The sequence below is a fragment of the Sceloporus occidentalis genome, unplaced genomic scaffold (assembly GCF_023333645.1).
Source record: "Sceloporus occidentalis isolate IW3139 unplaced genomic scaffold, rSceOcc1.0.p SCAF_44, whole genome shotgun sequence".
Taxonomy (NCBI): domain Eukaryota; kingdom Metazoa; phylum Chordata; class Lepidosauria; order Squamata; family Phrynosomatidae; genus Sceloporus; species Sceloporus occidentalis.
In genome coordinates, this window is record NW_028317024.1 from 5,866,348 (window position 1) to 5,888,889 (window position 22,542).

The window sequence follows — 22,542 nt, forward strand, 5'->3', positions numbered from 1 at the left end:
AGAACGGATAGAGAGGGGCAAAGAAGAAAAACAAATAAATAAATAAATAATGACACCCCCATCTCGCAATAGGCTGCCGGAAAAGAGGGCGCTTGTGTAGTGTGCGTGTACAATGAGGAAAGGGCATGTAGACTGCCCGCTTAGCAGCTCAGGCCCGGCAGAGACGGCCTGGCACGAGATGACGTCCCCCGGCTGACAGGGCTCAAAAGTGTGTGTGTGGGGAAAATAAATAAATAAATAAACAAATAAAGAAAAAAAAAAAAATCATTAGGGAAAAAAGCCATGTGTGTGGTGGACATGAGCCCCCCAGTGGACTAGGTGGAAAAAGCCATGGGATGGGCAGAGAAGGCTCAGGAGAGCAGACGAGGCCCAGGCGGCAGATATCGCCATGTATAGGAGCCCAGCGGTGGACCGAGCGAGGGAGCTGTGTGTCTGAGAACGGAGAGAGAGGGACAAAGAAGAAAAACAAATAAATAAAGAAATAATGACACCCCCATCTTGCAATAGGCTGCCGGAAAAGAGGGCGCTTGTGTAGTGTGCATGTGCAATGAGGAAAGGGCACGGAGACTGCCCGCTTAGCAGCTCAGGCCCAGCAGAGACGGCCTGGCACGAGATGACGTCCCCCGGCTGACAGGGCTCGGAAGTGGGGGGGGGAGATAAATAAAAATAAAAATAAATAAATAAATAAATAAAATAAAACAATAATAAAATTCCACATCCATCATAAACCTAGCATCACGGGTACCAGAGGCACGGTCTAACGAGCAACAGGCAGGGTAAAAACAGGCAAAATAAATCAGAACAAGAGAAATAAAGAGTCTAGGAGAGGGTTTGAGAAGCTTGCGTCGCTGCAGGGTCCAGGGAGAGAGGTCAGCATACACCTGAATCTCAGAGTTGTCGAGCGTGAGCGTAGTCGATCTCGCCGCCTTCATAACTTCTTCCTTGATGTTGTAGTCATGCAACCTCACGATGACATCTCTGGGTCTCTCAGCAGGGCCTGGTCGAGGGCGCAGGGCCCTATGGATCCTGTCCACCAGGAACACTTCTTGGGCCGACTGCGGAAGGAGTTGGCGGAGCAGCAAACGGAGCACCTCGTTCAGATCCAGGTAGGACTCAGGTATCCCCCGCAGCCGAAAGTTGGAGCGCCGCAATCTGTTCTCCAGATCCTCCTGAGCGTCCTGGAGTGCAAGAACCTCTTGCTGCAGGGATTCGATGTCGTCGGCCATCTTACGTTTTTCCCGCTGAAGGGTGGCGTGGGACCGTTCCAGCGTGTCAGTGCGAGTGCCGATGTCTTGGATGTCGCGCTTCAGGTCGCCGAGTTCAGCGTGTATGTGGTCCATCAGGTCCCTCTTAACCGAGCGCACACGGTCTTTAATGTCGGCAATGTCCTGCTTAGTGCAGGCCTGCGTCGCCATGTCGGCCAGAGGCCTCGAGTCGTCGTCTTGAGGAGGCACGGGAGGCTCAGGAGTCGTGGGCTTTTTGGGAAATAAATCCTGTACCGACTTCTGCTTGGAGGACTTGCGGGGCCTCCCGGACATTCTCCAGTCACAGACAGCTGCGAAGGGGCGATATAGGGTGAAGTTGTGCGCCAAATTACAGCATTTAGTAGGGCTGAGTGGAGGAGCAAAAGCTCTAAGCGTCCATCTTGGGTCGTGGCTCGCCCCGCCCCCCCAGTTATATCTTAAATTAAAGAATATCAGTAAAAAGGGGAAAAGGTCCAGAAAATATTGATACTGAACTATGCAAATTGAAAGTACTACTATCTTCCTTGTCATACTATACTCTACATATTACCATACTACACATTTTTAACAAATAACAGTATTAAGATTATCATATTAACATAGTCTGGAATAAATACCCAATGTATGGTTTAGCAATATTAAATGTGATGTATCCAGCTGGATAAAAAAATGTATGCATGCTTTAGAATATTAGCTTCAACTTGAACATATGTTGTAGAGACAGGTTGGACTAATATTCATAAATATTAATTTTAAGTGCTCTTACGCTAGTAAATTTATTGGCAGCATTTTTATTTATTTAAAACATAAATCTTGTTATGATTACCATAGATTTTATGAATGATTAGATTGAATGCCTATCTAATCTCATGTAAAGGATATGCTATAAATAAGGAAACATAAATACAGTAACATTCAGCTTAACAATTTAAGCAAATACGCTTCCCTGCCATGGCAGCTTAACACAGTATAAGCGATGAAATCACTACTCTTTAATGAAATATAGTTCTTGTTAAAAGCATCTTATGCAAACTAAAATGTAAGCATTTAAAATTTCTATTCATGTATGCACAATATGACATTCATTTCAAGAAAGCAAATTATTCATGAACTAAGAGCCTTTTATTTATTAATGCACATAAAATATATTACACTGCGACTTGCCTATTTTTTTCCTAATACTTTTCTCTAAGTGACCACAGTGAAATACATTACTGTGATTATAATTTAAATTAAATATCCAGGGTTGGAATTTGATTTGTTTGATTTCTTATGTAAGACTTCCATTATTTACACCAAAGAGATTTGGTATAACATAAAGAAGAAAACACAACCATTCCAATGTAATGTACTAAATTGAGCAAAAATATTCACAAAGATTTCTGAAATAGTATGTGTAACAAATCATGATAAAAGGTTAGTAATAGTAAAAAATATGCACAGGGCAGAATATGACTTGATGAAATAATTTTTGGGGGGAGGTTAGGTGCTCAAATGTGACGTGGACAAATTTGTTAATGTATTTTTTCTGAACTTGCTGTACATGGCCAAATAGATGGGAACAGCATATTTAGCTGAAGGACAAAACTTGTGTTTTCAGATTTTTCTAGTAAAATAAAACTGAAGTAAAAAAGAAAAGTAGGGACTTTTTTTGTTAAAAAAATTTAACTCACTCATTTTCGATATATTTGCAATTTCTTTCTGTGCTCAAACACACGATTCACATGCTTTTTGGCTAAAATAAAGTGTAAAATCTGTTTTCTCTGAAACTAAAGAACTGAAAAGAATCCCCTTTATTTTTTAATCTACCAAGTTTTTATTGAATGATTACACAGTAAATTATTGCACAGGTATATTTATATATATGAACAATGGTAGTGTATCTACTTTGTGTGTGTGTGTGTGTGTATATATATATATATATATATATATAGTGTATGTATGTATGTAGGGGCAGCAAAGCCCCTACAGAAGTGATCGCAGTTGCTGCAGGGTTTTGCCTTACATTAAAGATGGCCCTGTCAGTTGTGCGGCTGCAATTTCCCGATGCGACTTGAAATTTCCTGGTGGAGGTCTAGTGACGTCCATGCCTCGATGGGTCCACTCCTACAGAAGCCACTTCATGATTTTGAAACATGGATAGTGTGCTTCTTTAAGGGGCACCGGATGCAATTTAATTGTAGCGTATTAAAGTGTAACCTGTTCTATGGACTATGTAGTTTAGAAATGTAAATAACAATGGAAGGCTGATATAGACCACCTGTAGTTAGTCCCTTACCAACATTCACAGAATAAGAATGCATTATAGTAATAGTATATGGTTCCTGACCACAATACACATTTGTTTTCATTATATTTAATATTTTGTTGTAAAACTCCATAATTTTGTTATAAATATGAGTTTGCTATTATGTCATGTGTAGTGGTCATAGTTTTAATTAGGGCTGCAACTAACGATTATTTTCATAATCGATTAGTTGGCCGATTATTTTTTCGATTAATCGATTAATCGGATAAAAAAAATGAATGTAAATTTTTCATTTATTTAAAATAATGTAATAAACGAATTATATTAAATACAAACAGCATAATAAAAAAACTTTGATAAAATGCATTTCTTGCCTTTATTTCGCTACCAGCCCCCCCCAATTTATGCACGTTTGAGCCCAGGCTTGCCACGCTGCCTCCCAGACATGCCACTCCATGATGCCTCCCACATATGCCACTCCACGCTGCCTCCCACATATGCCACTCCACGCTGCCCCCCACATATACCACTCCACTCTGCCTCCCACATATGCCACGCTGCCTCCCACATATGCCACTCCACGCTACCTCCCACATATGCCACTCCACGCTGCCTCCCACATATGCCACTCCACGCAGCCTCCCACATATGCCACTCCACGCTGCCTCCCACATATGCCACTCTGCCTCCCACATATTCCACTCCACGCTGCCTCCCACATATGCCACTCCACGCTGCCTCCCACATATGCCACTCCACTCTGCCTCCCACATATGCCACTCCACTCTGCCTCCCACATATGCCACTCCACGCTGCCTCCCACATATGCCACTCCACGCTGCCTCCCACATATGCCACTCCACGCTGCCTCCCACATATGCCACTCCACGCTGCCTCCCACATATGCCACTCCACGCTGCCTGCCACATATGCCACTCCACGCTGCCTGCCACATATGCCACTCCACGCTGCCTCCCACATATGCCACTCCACTCTGCCTCCCACATATGTCACTCCACGCTGCCTCCCACATATGCCACTCCACGCTGCCTCCCACATATGTCACTCCACTCTACCCCCACATATGCCACTGTGCCTGATACACCTTATACCCAGATACACCACTCCATCCTCCCCAGACATGCCACACTGCCCTCCCCACATATGCCACTCCACTCTACCCCCAGATAAGCCACTCCACTCTACCCCCAGATATGCCACTGTGGCCCCAGATCTGCCTTATACACCCTGATACACCACTCTGTCCTCCCCAGACATGCCACACTGCCCTCCCCACATATGCCTTATATACCCTATATGCCTTATACCCCCAGATATGTCACTCCGTCCTCCCCAGATATGCCGTATAGCCCCCAGATATCTCATAGTCCCCTCATAGAGTCACAGACCATACTTTTATAAATAAGTACTGGGTTAATCTTCACTGCCCCCAGGATTTAGATTCCCCTTAGTTTGCCCCCCTTTATCTCTAACTGCACCTTAAGTTAACTTTAATAAATTAATAAAATTAACCCTCAGTCCTCATCATTAAATTAACCCTAAACACCCCATTAACCATAGCTGCTCCTAAATTAACCCTAAACACACCATTAACCATAGCTGCCCCTAAATTAACCCTAAACACCCTATTAACCATAGCTGCCCCTAAATTAACCCTAAACACCCTATTAACCATAACTGTCCCTAAATTAACCCTAAACACCCCATTAACCATAACTGCCCCTAAATTAACCCTAAACACCCCATTAACCATAACAGCCCCTAAATTAACTCCCACCTCCCCTAACTTTCAGTAGCCCAAATATTAATTTTATACTTACAGTTAGATGAGTGTCACAGCCATGTGGTTCTGGCCTTCTGGGAGAAGGAAGGGGTCGGGGCCAGTTGTCACAGTGATTACAGGGAGGGGCTGGTAAGCAGGAGCTGCTGCTGTGAGTCAGACTAAACGGATTATATAATGAGGGGTATTTTTCAGAGCGTTTGCTCTGAAAAAACCCTCATTTAATAATCGATAAAAATTGATTCAACTAATCGATAATGAAATTCGTTGGCAACGATTTTCATTATCGATTATTATCGATTTTATCGATTAGTTGTTGCAGCCCTAGTTTTAATAATAATAACGTACTATTTTTTCAAAATGTATTTAATGCGGTACAGTATTTCTAATTATAGAATTATCCCCTTATCTAGAAGAGTACTACCAGTATTTGCTTTCTTATTAGCATTTATATAACCAAAGGGCATCAGCTAGATTAGTTTCTCTAAATTAAGTAATTTATTTTTAAAACAGTGAAAGGTGTCTTATTAATGAGTAAACACTGACTAATAAATACCTACATTGTACTGAAGAACTAAAATATAGTTTTTATGTTTAATAGGGGACTTAGGAGGCAAAGTGTGATACAGTCATTAAGGGAAGATGCATTAGGCCTACTTTGGTAAATAGCACCCTAATTGTTTACCAGTTAACCCCTTCAGGCCCAGTTGGTTTTCATAACCTAAGAACCAGAAGTTTTTTGTATGTTTGTAAAACCATGACTATGTTATTGTAAAACCATGACTATTATATGTACTTATCTCTTTGAAGTAAAGACTGTGATCGAAATATGATTTGAAAATACCAGCTGAACTGAACTTAATATTAGACCCTGCTGCCGACATATGCTGGCGCTCAGCAGTGAAACCGCGCGCACCACAGCAGAGCAGCGAGACAGAGGTCTTGCGCTCCCACCACAGGACTTCAGCACGGGAAGTGACCTACAAAGGGGGGTAGGGAGAGGCTAGATAGTGATAAGGGGGGGATAGGGTAGATAGTGAGAAGGGGGTGTAGGGAGAGGGTAGATAGTGTGAGAAGGGGGAGAGGGGGGATAAAAGTAAGAAAGGGGGGTAGTAAGCATATTGAAATAAAGAGTGAGAATGAATGAATATGTGGATGAATTGCTTAAATTATTTGTGAGCTGGGCTGTTTGGAGACAAAGTTAGCGCACGCTGGACTGTTTGGGGGCAAAGTTGGCTCACTCTGGACTGTAATTTGTTTGTGTAATCTGAGTGCTGGTCAGGTTCTATGTGGGGAATGTAGGCAGGGGAGGGCTGGCAGCCTAAGGCCTGGGGGGCAAGTCAAGTGAAGTGGCTCCGCCCCCTCGCACTTACCTTTCACCTCTCACGCTGCTCCCATCACTATGCGGCCGTCAGACTGCTGGAAAACGTATCTAAACGGCCGCTGGGTGCTGATGCCACCGGCTGAAGCTACTTTAATCCTTTTTTTTATTTATTTAATATGCCGGATCAGCTTGCCATATTAAAAATAAATAAATAAAGTATTAAAGTAGCTCCGGCCAGCAGCATCAGCACCCAGCGGCCGCTTAGATTCGATTTCCAACAATCTGACGGCCGCATGGTGATGGGAGCAGCGTGAGGGGTGAAAGGTGAGTGCGAGGGGGCAGAGCTTTCACCCCTCACGCTGCTCCCATCACTTGGCGGCCATCGCATACGGCCGCTGGGTGCTGATGCCGCCGGCCGGCGCTGCTTTAATACTATTTTTTTTTTCCATTTAATAGCCGATCCAGCTTGCCATATTAAAGTAGCGCCAGCCGGCGGCATCAGCACCCAGCGGCCGTTTAGATTAGATTTCGGCCCTGAATGTAGGCGCCAGGGCTGACTGGGGGTGTGCAACCTGTGATCTATGCTGTAATTTAGGAGGTTTCTATCTATACCTTTAATGCTGAGTTTGTATGTGAATTCCAGTTGATTTATACCTGCAAAGCTGGGTTTGTGTGCTAATGTGTAGATCTATACCTGCTATGCTATGTTTCCATACAGTATTTATATATACCTGCAAATATAGGGTTTGTATGTCTTATTCAGTTGATTTATACCTGCAGTGCTGTTTCCATGTGTTTATTTGATCTATACCTGAACTACAGGCAGTAAGTAAAAGATAGGTGTGGCTTAGTGAATGAGGGACAAAGGGACTCTGGGGATGATTAGAGGGGGGGGTGAGGACCTCTCAATGTCACGGAGTAGTCAGAAGGAGGGAAGACTGCAGTGACTCTTAATCTTCCCCTAATCTACGGTCAGTGTGGCAAATATATATATATTTTTTTTAGTGTGGGAGCGGAGGGAGTGATTGCATGCTAGGGAGTGTGGAGCGGGGCCAAAGGAAATGCTTTCCTAGGGTCCAATTTTTCAATATTTAAAAAAAAAATGTTTTTCTTACAAATATTAGCCGTTTTTTCCCTATATTTAATGTATTAAACATACATTATTTTTACCAGTGTTTCAAGTTATATATTATTGTACGTGTTTGCAAAAAAAGAGATGGGGAGAAAGTGGGGATCTGATGGGGGAAAATGCTTTCCCCCCCAGATTTGTAGGGGTTCCTACGCCCATGGTCCTGGGCAATCCGGAACATGTAGTCACCCTATGATTCCCCATTTCTTATAAACTCGCACTAACTATACATTATTTGGTTCAGGAGAAGTAGGGCCTTGTTTTAAAATGATAGAAATACATAAAACATAATAATTATTCATGTTCAACATCTCAGCAACATACATATTTTTTATGTTTGAGAGGGCCACACCAATCTTTTACATAATACCCTGTGTTACATATTTTTAATACTATTGGCTTTAGGGGTAGGAATGTTTTCTTATATATTTTTATGTCAAGGAGCATACGTGATTAATTCAACAACAAGGCACCATCCAGGTTCATAGTAAGCATTGTCACATCTCACTGGTTGATGTTTCCAAATTATCAGTGTCATTGTGTAACACAATGGAGTGTACTAAAGAATCATGTTGATGGTGAATTACGAGAAAGGGTTGGGCTAAAGTTGTTTTTTTTTTTTTTCCAGAAATATGCTTGTGTAGACCACATGTTCTGTATTCTTATGATGATTTCTTTACCTGCTGTTTCATAAACTCCATTTGTGTATGCCTACTTGTATACATACTTTTAAAGTTTAGCACAAGGTTGGTATTGCATGCAATGTGTTGTGCTCTAAAAGTCACGTCCCTCCCTGGAATTTCCAATATAATTTGAAAACTTTGTGCTTTTTGTGATTTCAGGTCAGGATTGTTTTAAATATACCCATATTGGCATTGTAACATTTGTAACATTTGGCTGCCTGATGACCTAGATTTGGCTAACAGCTGGATATGCGCGGTCACACAGTTTCTACACACACACTTAGCATGCAGCAGGGCATATCCAGCTACTGATTGGGCTGGCAGATTGAGTGGTATGTGGTGCATTTGCCCAGTGTGCCAGATGGCCAGTCAGAGCCTGGAGATTCTAAAGCAGCTGATTTTTTATGACTGTGTGATATTAATGAAACTTGGTAAAACACTTAAAATGAGAATAATGTATTTCCATATATTAGAGTACACTAAGGCTACTGCCTAGATCATCTGCAATAAGGTGTGGTTTTGCCAAAGAAAAGACCATCTATATTCAGTATGACCACCCCATGTTATGAGTTAAGTTGAAGTGTTTTGGCTTCTGTGCATAGTATAAGATATACTACTGTTATACAAAGTTTCTGTCTATTATTTATTTTGTCCCATTCATAAATGTATTTGAACATTAATGAGCAAGCCCAATGAAGTCCAATAATGTGATTCTTTAAATCACCACCAGCCAAAACATAATACCTCAGTGATCACAAATGTGTTTGAAGACCTGGAGGTTGACACCATGTTGGCTGGGTAATCATTTTAACATTATAAAAAATAAATGAATAAGTCAAATGTTATGACATAATAATAAATCATATGTAATATTTCCATCTGTGTATTCATGAAAAACCTTTGATTAGGACAATTAGTCCTAACTACATGCAATCAAGAAAACAGTTGTCTTTCCCCTCCATATAAACTCTTTAATTGCTTATAATTTCTGTTTCTACAGGATCATTATTTGAAGGTATTTTTACTTAAGGTAGTTTTCTCTTTGTTGTCATTCATAACATGCCTCATGCTATGTGCCATTTCTGACTGAGTTGTATGAAACATGCACAAGTCTTTTAAATAAATAAAGATTAATTCCGCTCAAAGGGAAGAACGGATGTCCCTGAGGGTAGTAATACTCTGATATTATTGTAATGTCAAGAAAGATGAATATCTGGGTGCCATTGTCAAGATCCAAAGGTTAATGCTCCGTCTCTTCTATAAAAATGAAATTAGACTTCAATGCATTTTAAATACTGTTGAGTAATCATTTCTGACTACATCAGAAGGGATCTCATTGTTTAAAATGTTAATTGTATTAATGTTATGTTCTATTGTGATTTCACATGTTCTGTGTTGAATTATAATACTCCTCAAGATATTAAAATGTTCAGCACTTCAAACATTACTACTAGCTTTTGGCTGCAAAATAAAATTGCATGTTTTGCTTCAATTTTAGTATCCACATTAGTAAATGCAGTTTTAAAATACACTTACAGGATATATGTTTTTATTTTACTAATGTAACAATCAATAGGCTCGCAAATTTGAATTTAGGATTGTACATTTGGAAGGGATACAATTAGTTTTTTGAATAATACAGTAACAGTGTGTAGACTGATTATATAATAAAATATGAAATAAAAACGGAAAATGTTCAATATAGATTATATAAGACTGTATACCATTCTTGGAATAGAGTAATTGTTTTGTTTTCTTTTTTTCTATTGAATATCACATGTAAAATACAAGATGTTTTTGCTGAAAAAAGTTGCTTATTTCAATGATCAATAAATAAAGGCTTTTGAAAAATAAAAGTACACACAAGTAATATAAATCAAAGGGTCTTGGTTCTTAATCACTGCTAGATCCAATTTACACTTTTTGCTAATCCTATTTGCAGACATTTCTGCTGCTATATACACTGTGGACCATCCTCTTCTTCTTCAGGCCCTTTACAATCTTGGTCTCAGTGACACTGTTCTTTCCTGGTTTTCATCCTACCTCTCTAGTCAAAATGTATTGTCTTTCTCTCAAGTCCTCTCAAACTAAGGGCTTAGTGGTCATGGCACCAGCCACGTGCACCAGCCACATATTCATGCCCCTTGGGAACTGTCTTAAAGATGAAGTTCACAGTGAGGTTACTTCGGGAAAAAGGGGGGACATGAGAGGTGAAGTCCACAGAAAGACAGGGACTCGGAGGAGGTAAGAAGATAGTTCAAGAGAGCCTGAGAGAGAGTAACACTGAGAGAAGACACAGTGAATAAGGGTGACAATGACAATGGATTTCATTTTCAAATGTAAAAAGCCCCAGAAACGAATGGACAGGAAATGGGATTTTTTTTTGTCCAAAAAGGAGTGGACCAAAAACTAAACAAAAAATTAGCCCAAATTGTTTTTGGTCCATTTTCAAGTCTAGTTCTACTTTCTGATACCACGGTGATGGTAGAGGAGCAGCTGCCAGTCGCTGCAAGAAACCTGCTAGGCTTACATCTGTCTTTACAGTGGGTAAAGCGGCATATGGGAATTGGTAGAGCACTGACAGAGCCCTGAACTCCAGTTTAGAAACACCCTAGTGTGGTTCTATGTATTTCTATCTAAAGTTTGGTGCATATGTTTGATGATTGTGACCTGTGGCTTGTCTGATTATCCCCAGTCTAGATTTTTGGTTCTCTTTTGTCTGTTTTTAGTGCTGACCTGGTTTGTCTGACTTTCTGCTTTGTGTATGACCTCAGCTTGGCTAATTTACCCCTTTGAATGCTGACCTTGGCTAACTCTGCGTTTAGCAAATAACATCGTGCTTCTGGATCATTGTCCTGTGGTGTCCATGAAGCTGTTTTTTGTCCGCTTGGGAGCTTTGTCTCTCATACTTAGAGACTACTTGAGTATACTTACCTATACCTGGGCCTCCTCACTGTTGGGATCCTTGGGTATTCTCTTGGCTGTTGCTTTAGGGTGAAGAACTTCGGCAGTGAGTGCTCCAGTGGATTGGGTAAACTTGACCTCTAGTTATCAGCATGGCTAGGGACATTTTATGTGACGTTTAGGTGCGTATGCATAGCTTTTTATGTAAAGTAAGGCCTTTACTAGAAGCATAGTGTTTTTACACAATATAATGCACAAAGTTTCTGCGGTTTCTAAAAATATTATTGTGACTATTAGTGCAGTAGACACCCATATCCAGCAAATATTCTGAGCTTCTTGAAGGACATTGGAAGAGAAAAGGAAGATGGGGACTTGGGTTGCAAAATGAGGCCATCCCTCCTAAAGAGGGGCAATTATGCACTTTTAAGTACTCCATGCTTTTTATGCTTGTAGCTTTTTTAAGCAGCTTTCTCCTTGAAGGCCACATTTAGCCCACCAATTTGACATCAGTGATCGAGACTGCATATCTCCATTGTTATCAGTTGAGAAATACTATGTTATGACCTCATTCTCATTAGATATTTATAAGAACATAAGCTTAAATTGTATACTCAAAAAATAAAAATAAACACGTAATGAGTTAAATAAACAGACATTTAATTTTTAAACGGAGAGTAGCCTGGACTGGCCATAAAACACTCCAAGCATTTCCAATGTGCTTTCATAAAAGGTATAGCTGATGCAGCACAAATTTTCTTCACCCACATTGTATAAAGGAACTGCAGGTTCTGCTTCTTAATAATTATTGTGCCTATTATTCTTTAAAGTAATATGCATTCCTTACCTAAGAAGAAATGTTCTAAATATGATGTGATGATCAATACAAATGGATCCTGTAGTTCAATGCTATACTTACTGATGAAATAATAAAATCAACATAAATCAAGTTTTGTACTCTGCCTGTGTTTACTTTAGTGTCACATATGCTGCTATTGTTGGTTACATATAAGTTCCTTTAAATTTTTTGCTAAACAGCTGAAAGCAAACTGACAAGCCAGATGTTTATATCAATATCAAAAGAGGGTAAAAAGGAAGCCATTTAAAGAATGAACAAATACATCGTGATCACACTAAATCTTAGCAATGATTGTTTAGAATTCATGATCGCAGCTCAATGCTTGACTAGGTACCCATAATAAGATATTTTATGATGCATACAATAGATTAATATACTATGATATTAAACATGACTGCTGAAAATATTTTGTATTATACAATAAATTATGGCTACATGGAATGCCCTTCTAACATTTTTGATTGTGAGTAATTGAGGCAAGATATCATACCTCCCCCAACATTTCAGGAGCAACCTGTGTTGTAGTTATAGTAAGAGGTGTGGAGGGGTGGGTTGGCTGTGGATGTGGTCCAAGGTGTGGCCATCTGCTTGCCTTACCTGCTTAAGTGGGACAGAGGGTGAGGACAGTGCTCGAAAATCAAGACTGTCCCACAAAATCCAGGATTGTAGGGAGGCATGTCATATATAGGCCATGCATGGTGCTGCCAACATCACATAATGACTTACTGTGCATACTATGCAGCTGGTTCACATGTGGTTACTAAATAAACCATAAACAGGCTGGACTAGTTATGGACTAGTTATGAAGGGTCATCATCAATGAGAGAGATCTATGATCTCCCCAACCAGGTACAGCCTCCATAACACGCTATTCCTAGGCATAGGACATCTATAATAGGTGGATTTGATGTCCTCAGCCATAGTTGTCCCGGAAGGAAGGGCTAAGTCACTACCAAAGAAAAATACATCACAGAAGCCAAGTAATTGAAAGGTTTATTTGTAATGAAGCAGAATCAAGTGTGTGTGAAGGTTGCAGATTTCCCATGTTCGACAGTAACAAGGTTCTTCTTTGCATTTCCACTCCCTAGCAGGTGTGAAGAGATTTACAATCAATTTTTTTCAGTTAATAGTTCAAATAAGTATTGTTGTTTCTCAAAGCCCATGCATTTTTTAGAGTGCATTGTCACATGTTAATATTAAAAAATGCCAAATTGCCTTTCATTATTGTGAAAATTTTACTTAACATAGCCCAGTTTTGTCCCACCATACCTTCTTACTCTTCAGCCAGTTTGTCCATATGCCTAGTGATACCCTCCTCTGTTCCCCAGCACCTCTCACCTTCCAACTTCTCTGAAGAAGAACTTGCCCCCTACTTTAAAAACAAAATTCACACCATAAGGGATAACATCCTCCCCCATGATGCCAACTATATGGCACATCTACTTCCTTCCTAGCTACAAGCCACCCTAAACTGCTTCAGTCCAGTCACCCCTATGAGGTTTCTGAGGTTCTCTCATCATCTCACTTGCACCCTCGACCCTGTACCTTCACATGTCCTATCACCCCTTTCTGACAGCCTTACCTCAACCATACCAGGTGCCCTTCATTGGTTGATGCCAGAGGAGGCCCTTGCCAGAGAATAATAGAGTTGTCCGTACGGAGCTTTAACTCCTAGACCAATGGTCTCCCCGGGCCAAGTTGCTCAGAGCAGTTGTCTGAGACAACCGTTCTGAGCAACTTGGCCTCATAGCAACGAGGATTTGAGCACAGGGCAAGTTACAGGGCAAGTTACACCTCTGAGCAACTTGGCTTGGGGAAACTAATGACTTCGGTGTTAGGAGTTAAAGGCCGTAGGAGGGACTCTATTGGTCGCCACCAGGGGACTCATCTGGCATCAACCAATGACGAGCAGCTGCCCTTCATTGGTTGATACAAGAGGAGGCCCCTGCTGGCGACCAATAGAGTCGATCTTACGGACCTTTAAAATCCTGGCGCCAAAACTACTGCGTATGTACATGAATATTCACCTAAAAAGAACACATAAACGGGCTACTATTCGTCGAATACAAGATGAGCACAGAGGCTTGGCCGGCGCCCAATTCTAGTAAAAATTACATATGTCCTGGAAAACATGGCCAATATGGTCACCCTAATGCCCCTACAGCCTTGTGTATTGCCCCCAGCCAGCCCCACATTCTATATTTATTGCCCACACGTATTGCCCCCCCCTCCTTTAGTAACATGTCAGCCCTGGCACCAAGATTGGATCCACAGGACCTGTCTAGCACCCAGATTGGAAGCATAGGACCTGTCTAGCACCCAGATTGGAAGCATAGGACTTGCCATCTGTGCCCCCAAAAAGCCTCCCTGTGGTATCTTTGCTCCTAAACAGCCTGCCTGTGGCATATTTGTCCTCAAATAGCCTGCCTGTGGCATCCTAGCCTTAAATAGCCTCCCTATGCCATGCCCCCCACTTACACATGCATTTTATCACACACATATTCATTCATTCACATTCACTTACATTCATTCACTTTTTTACAGAAACTCATTTACAAATATTCACTCATTAACATATACTCATTCACACATACTGCTTCATACACCCTCCTTACCTGAACTGCAGATCTCTCGGTGCTGCTCGCAGACTTTTGCAGGGGCTGCTGCTTCCCTCTGTGTTGCAGCAGGGTCATGTGACACAACGTAATTTTACGTGACCGTTGGGTTCCTGCTTCCCCTGGGAGGTACAGGAAACACTACTCATACAGTGTGTTTGAGCTACGCACAGGCAAGCAGCATCCCCCTGCGGAAGTTATCATGGGAGTCGCCTGGGCTCCCTAGACAAATGCAGTTGCCTTGCCACTTCAGCGACCACAGAAATCTCCGGTAGGGGCCTGGAGCTGCAGCCCTCTAGGCTAATCTTGGTGAACATGAAAGAGTGTGAATGTGGGCACCGGGCATTGGCCTGAATTAAAAATGCCTTCCGATTTTTGTCTGAACCGCATAGGCAGGGAATGTTTTGGCCCATTTGCACATGTCTAATTATGACACTGTTATGTGCAGAAAAAATAATTATATTAGGGCAGACATACACAGAAACAGCAGTGAACTTGAAGTTGCTATTTCAATTTATCCAGCACTGTTTTTTTATGTTTCATTGTCCTGTAAAGCTTATAAATATTATTAATAAGCTTTACATTACATTATAAATATTATGTTTAAAGACAACTTCACTGCGACAGACTTTTCTTGTCATTGAATTTTTACTATAAGTAGAACAGATGAGATATGAGTTGTATGTGCTGCTTCTGCACTTTTGTAATAACCCTTGCCTTTGCTTACCCATCAGATTTTTTGTTTCATGGACAAAATAATGTTCTTTAAGCTTGGTTCTAATCTCACTGTCAGCATTTATGTGTATAAAATAGGATACATTCTAATAAGCCAGGGGCATCCAACGTGCGGCCCGCGGGCCAAATGCAGCCCACCGGACTTCGACGAGTGCGTGAGCAGGACCAGACTGGCGCTGCCTTACAGCTGCAAAGTTCAAAGCAAAGTGCGGCTTTGAAAAAGTGAAGTTCGAGGGGGCGGGCCCACCGAAGGTGTTCCTCGTGGCAAGGAGAGGGTCTTCATCACATCGGAGGAGAGCAGGAAAAAGAAAAAAAGAAAAATGTAAGTATTACCAATGGACATAAGTGTCATTTCTGCTATCTTTTGCTTCTGTGGCTGCTTGTGCATGATAGGAATGTCATTGCTATATTAAATATATATGATTACTAACAGCAATCACACTCCTATAATGCCAAGTCAGCCAGTACATGCTGGAATCTGGGTATGCCTGGGCATGATAGGAGTGTGATTTCTGTTAGTAATCATATATATTTAATATAGCAATGACACTCCTATCATGCACAAGCAGCCAATACATGCACATAACCTACAGCCTCCCTGTATCACTTGCATATTCATACATTACAAACATTCATTCACTCGTTCACGTATACTCATTCATACACCCTCCCCCACCCTTACCTGAACGGCAGATCTTCCAGGAACAGGAACGGAGCAGGCGAGTCCGCTGGGTTCCTGCGTCCCCTCGAGGGAGCAAGACAAGAGACGCTGCTGAGCAACACAGAGGGAAGCAGCAGGCCCTCTGCGGATGATTTTTTTCAGTGTTTTTTTTTGTTTTAGCATGTTGCCGATAATGCTATTTTCGTCTGATACGTTTTTCAGTGCATCCCTACTGTCTTGGTGTCGGTGTGGCAGAGCCTGTTTTGGTGTGTGTGCCTGGGTGCCAGTGTGCCAGAGCCTGTCCTGGTGTGTGTGTGTGTGTGTGGTGTGGCAGAGCCTGTCCTGGCGTGTGTGGGTGTTGGTGTAGCAGAGCCTGTCCTGGTGTGTGTGTGTGTGTGTGTGTTTGTTTGTCGGCATGGAAGAGCCTGTCCTGGTGTGTGTATTTGGGCATCTGTGTGGCAGAGCCTGTCCTTGTGTGTGTGTTTGGGTGTCGGTGTGACAGAACCTGTCCTGGTGCGTGTGGGTGTCGGCGTGGCAGAGCCTGTCCTGGTCTGTGTGTTTGGGTGTCGGTGTGGCAGAACCTGTCCTGGTGTGTATTTGGTCATCTGTAGGATTACATTTAACTATTTATCCAGAGATAAAATGCCCTCCTGAATTTGTAGTCACTTCAGAGGACAAAACAGAGTTTGGGTTTCCTTGGCCGGACAGCTGCGCACCAGGTGAAGATAACTATCTGGTAGTCTGATGGATGAAGCTGAGTTTGGCAGATACCAGGAGTATGCTACATACTGGAATGCATAGTGCCTACTGTGATGGCTTCAGAAGTAAAATGTAAAATAGAGGATGTAGCTAGTAGTGAGCAGGGGAGATCACCTGAGGAGTTTATAGAAAAGGCACAACTTAGCAGTGGAAAAACATTCCCTATCACCCACTTTGTAAGCTGTGGAAGGTCATAAATTGTACTCATCTATCAGACGCTATAGAACAAGGAAGCCCATGTAAAGGATACATTTCGGAGGAAGATCAACATCATAGTCTGAGCAAAAGATAGACCAGTAATTGGGATAAAATGTTCTATCTTGGAGATACAGCCTATGACTACTAGAATAGTATTGAGACCTTACACAGTGAAGGAGGAAGATCGACAGAAAATGTTGTATGGGGGGGAGATAGGGGTGAAGGGCCTGCCAGTTGTGTGTGGTCTGGCTTAGGGGGCCTATTCACATTTTGGAGTCCTTAAAGAACAATCCTTAGTCATTAGTCAATTCTGAAGTCTCTGACAAAGCGGTAGTAGACAGATTCAGAACAAATCCACAAATCATATACATAAGGGAGCACTGAAGAGCCAAAAATACATTGGAAGGAAAATATTATCGGTAGAACTAGTTGACGGTGGGGACTCTTCACAAGTAAGACAGGATAGGGCATCAGCCTTGAAATTTTTGAACCGGATAGATATGTCGCATACCTGCCCGCTGCCTGCCTCGAGGTCCATTTGTATCCTGTGTGCAGAGGATCTGTAATGCTGCCTCTGTACACTTGGCTCCTGGACAATTTTAAGCTTCCTGAACTTTGGCCTGAACTTATTATTGATCCTGTTTTCCGGCTTCTAGACCTTCAGCTTGTCCCTGTTTTTCAACTTCTTGAACCTAGGCTTGTCCAGACGTTTCTACTTATAATCTGACCTGCAACATACCAGCCAATCCTGTTTAGTTCACTCATGCCCACTATTACAGATATAGTTTGGCTGCACTACCCTAGGTGCTCAACACCTGGGTGAGTGTGGTCACCCTGCAACCAGGCCCTGTCCAAACTCCACTACTGCACTGTGACTCCTGCATACAATCATCGGGTGCGCTGGGTCCTTTCAGTCATCTGTTTGGACCCAGTCGGTGACAGTATTCCTTTATTACAGCACCACCGAGGTTCCTGAGAGGCTGTATTTCCTGCTGTCGTCAATGCTATTTCTACCCGATGATCCAAGTCTTGTATCCCTGGTGACTTTGGGCAGAAGGAAGCAATGTCTGGCGGGACTACCCAGCCGGGGTACAGGATGTTCCCGTCACAGTGTCAATCTTAGCCCCTCCCACAACCAACTGTGAGTCCTGACTTAACAAGATATGTAACTTGGAGTTGGAAAAGAGAAAAGAACAATGCCCACCTGGATGGTTGTGGTCTTAGGCTTCGTGCAGTACAACTTCATTGGTCTGTAAAAAACCAGTTAGATTACTTTTATGGCCAGCACTTTCATATTACCTACATCATAGTTAATTTCCGTGGGGGCACAGTTTATGAGAGAATTAAGCTATAGGGTGTAAATGATGTTTGTCACCCAGTCTTTGAGATAGGAAGGTTGCTTTTGACCTGTCAGAAGCATTGACATCCAGAAAGCACTTCTTTTTTTTTGTGTGAGTAAGCCATTCCTTTATGACTGCTTCTTCCTTGGGGTCCATCTGGATAGAGTTGAGGGATAGGATAAACCCCCCGTAAGCAAAGTTTACGTTGGCGCTAGACTAGTTGATCTTGGCATTATGGAGACATAGCTATGGAATACCCTGGATCAGTGGAAACCATGGAGAACAGACCAGATCAAAGGATTATAGTTCATGATCAGATTCAAAATAACAAGTGTTAATGATTCAGAAGTTATAGGTCCAGATGACAGAGGATTGCAATCAACCGCTGGTAATTGGAGAGGTTGGGCTTTAAGTGTTATGGGAACAGAGAGGTGTTTAGCAAGCTGGCAATCAATAAAGCACCCTCTAGCATTTGAATAGGCCTGTGATTCCACAGACTAAATTATTTTCCTGAATTGGAGTTAAGCATAGGGCTTTGTGTCTGGACAAAATAAGAACTTCTTGTTCAAGGAGAACACTACTTCACAAGATGAAACAGACGTTCTGTACTAGTCACATTGCCCAGAGAATCTTTCTAGTTCTGGCTCTGGAGTTCCAGGCACTAAGTCCCCAGAAGAGGCTGATGGTTGGGACAGTGCAGAAGATTGTAATCTGACCTGGAGTTCTTGACTAAAATGGAGTTGCCAACCCTGCATTTCCTACAATGTCTACATCAAGGTAACAAGTTGCTGTGTAAGAGTTGTTATGGGTTCAGCTACTCCTGTGGGTTCAATGATGGTTCAGTTGAAATATCAAGACCTTACCTCGTCTGTAGGTCAAGGAGAGGAACCATACATAGTAGTAGTGGCCACAACCTGTGGTCACTCACCAATAGAGACCTAGATAGAGGGGCCATGAGAAGTAGCAGGATACATAAAAATGCACATAAGATACACGTAGTTCAGGAGTGACATTAACAGGTTGAGGGTTGGGAGAAAAAGGAGGCCAAGCTCAAAGGTCCAAACCAGAAGCAAAATTCAAATAAAGAAGCCAATGTCATCACAGAAAGTCAATACAAAGGAGCAGGGAACACGGACAGGTAAACAAGTAATGGTTACAAGTAATCAGGCAGGTGGGGTAGTAAGGTAGGGAAAAACTAGGTTCAGGCAGAGCAGACTACTAAGTTACACAGGTGTAGTCTCACAATACAACTGAGCAGTTGTCCATAGATGATCTGAGTTTAAATAGGGTGGTACTTGCCTCGGAGTGTGCTCCTCCAGGAATGGGCAGGCACATGACTAGAGCACATGATGCTGTAAAACTGAGGGCCGCTTGATGCTGCCTGTCATTGAGAGATTCTGGATATCCAAACCCAAGGCCACTCTACGGGGTAGCGAGTGTAGAGAGACCCAGCGTGCGGTGGGTACCAGAACACCTGCCAAGGAGGTAAGTCAGGAACATGACAGAAATAAACTGGCATGCTTTAGCATAATTTATTTTACATTTCAGTTGGAAATTAGAATCATTTGCAATTTTTAATATGAGCAATTTAAACATTTAACATTGCATGCATAATGTATGAATTATATTGCATGATTCATTTAAATTAACGTGCAAAGTCTGTCGAGTTAATTTTTCATTGAATTCTTTCATTTTATCTTGTCAAAACATGAGGGTGATAACATATTTTATATTACAGGAAAGATAGAAACACACAGCAATCAGGTACATTTCATGAATACATCTAAATACTGTGACTTCTGTCTGGCACTTTTCCTGATAGCTGTATTATTGAAATATACTCAAAGACATGTGCTTCTAGCAAAGGCAGCAATGAGAGCGTTCTCATTGCAAGATTTGAATTGTTTAAAAGTAGAAGGTAGCCCATGGATCAGGGCAGCTTAGTGAAGGGAGCTTTGACAGAGCTAGGAGCTTGGAACAAGTTGATTTGATTGGTTGAAGGTCAGTAGCAGGAGGGGTTAAAACGGGGTTATATATTTAGAGAGCCATTTTGTGAACTCATAATTAACTTGCCTTTCAGACCAGGTGTTGTCGCATCCACCCTCCCTATTTTTGAGAGGTTAATTTACTTTGGTCTATGGTTATGTTTATTCCCCCTTTTGTCACTTGGAAGCTGGGGGGGTGGATTATGTTTTGGGTTAGGATAACCAATTGAGTTGGTTTTAAGTTGGTGTGGTGGGTTTTGAGCTGACCTGTGGCTCAGAACCTGGTGGGTGTTAGGGGTATCTTGGTATGCCCCTACAATTGTTTCTAGTTGGAGTTTTTGGTGGCACTTTCTAATTTATACATCTGATGTTTATAATCTGTGGGTTTTTTTGTAGGTTAATTGTTAATACTGTAATATTGTTTTGGTTTGTTTGACAATGACTTTTCATTATTGTTAATGTGTAATAAAGCTTTGGACATAAATTTCCAATTTCAATAAAGAGTGTGTGTGTGTTTTATTGTGGTTAACAGGGGTTTTTGTTTTTAAGGAGCCCACAATCGACTATGCGCCTGTCATGCGAGGTGGGTATAAGGGTTGGCAAAATGGGGCATGGGGCAAATATGGCCAATTGACCCAGGAATATAGCAATGTGGAGCCAACATAATCAGTGCTCACAATCACATTCTGTTGAACACACATCCACCTAAACAGATTCATGAAAGGGGCATATAAAAGGAATGAACGTAATCACTTGGAAACTGGTCCAAAAAGTCAAAATGAATACTGGTTACATTTTATTGGAGTACTAAAATGTAACAAGCCGTAACTGGCTGTTGGATGACATCACAGAAAATGTGGGCCAATGTATCATGCTATGAAGAGGAGGATGAGGTGAGGAAAATAAATCATTAAAAGTAACTCTACCAACTTTCTTTTAATTTTTATTTTTATCACAAATCCCTTTTTAGGTAAAGTAACTTTACCTACATTATTTTACCTAGGAAGGATGTGGTAGGGAATATAAATAATTAAAAGATTGTAGGTAAGGAGATTATAGGTGAATTGAGGGGGATTGAAAGAAAGAGGAAGAGAAAAAGGAGGGAGAAATAAAGAGCGAGTGCATCTGGCAGACGTATGACTCCAATGAAATGTAACACGGGTCACAGAATCAAGTGCGTTCTAATACTGTAGTGAGTCCACCATACTTTGTGAGAGTATTCTCAGAGAATATTCTCAAAATGTGCCTCATAAAGTGAGCGCATTTCAGTAAAAAATATTGCTGTACCATTTCTGCACAGCAGGACCCCTAGCCTTTACTAACTGTAGTCTAAATCTGAAGCGACACTTAACAAGCTAGATCCGATACTTGTTTCACCATATATCAGGGGTAAATGCTTACAAGTACAACAAAGCTCATTCAGGCAGCAGTCTACAATAAACACAGGATAAATGTACATTGCTGTTTTAAAATGGAAACACAAAGTAATTAGTGCTGATGATACTGAGATAGCTCTTAGATTGTACTTGAAGGTAAATGTCAGCATTTGTGAGTTTCATTCTGCTAAAAGAGGAAAATCGAGTACATCTACAGGGACACTGAATTGTGTTTCAAGGCTGAAGTTTTAAGGGGAGTGCAGGAAATACAAAGACTGGGCAAACTGGCACAAAGTGTTCCTTTTCACTCGAGCTGTAGCCTTTGAGCACATGTCTGCAGAAAAGTCATCTTAGCTCACACTGTTCTGGGATGTAGGTCATAGATCTGACTTGTGTCATGGTCTGGCCAAGGTGCTAAGGTTGACACCTTTTTTCCAAGCTCTTTCCTTGGCTCTCTTTGAGAGGTTGTGCCTGGAGGTGTGGTAGGGGCTCGGTAAAGGGTGCGGTCAAAGGTTTGGTTTTGCCAATCACAGCTAAAATTGTAGTTTAGTTTATGAGAATGTTACATAAATTTACATTATTTTGAATAGAAAAACATTGTCATACACCTGGACATAAATTAGGTAACATTCTATGTATGTATGCATATATTCATTTATTTTCGTTCATGTTATTTTGGAAGGT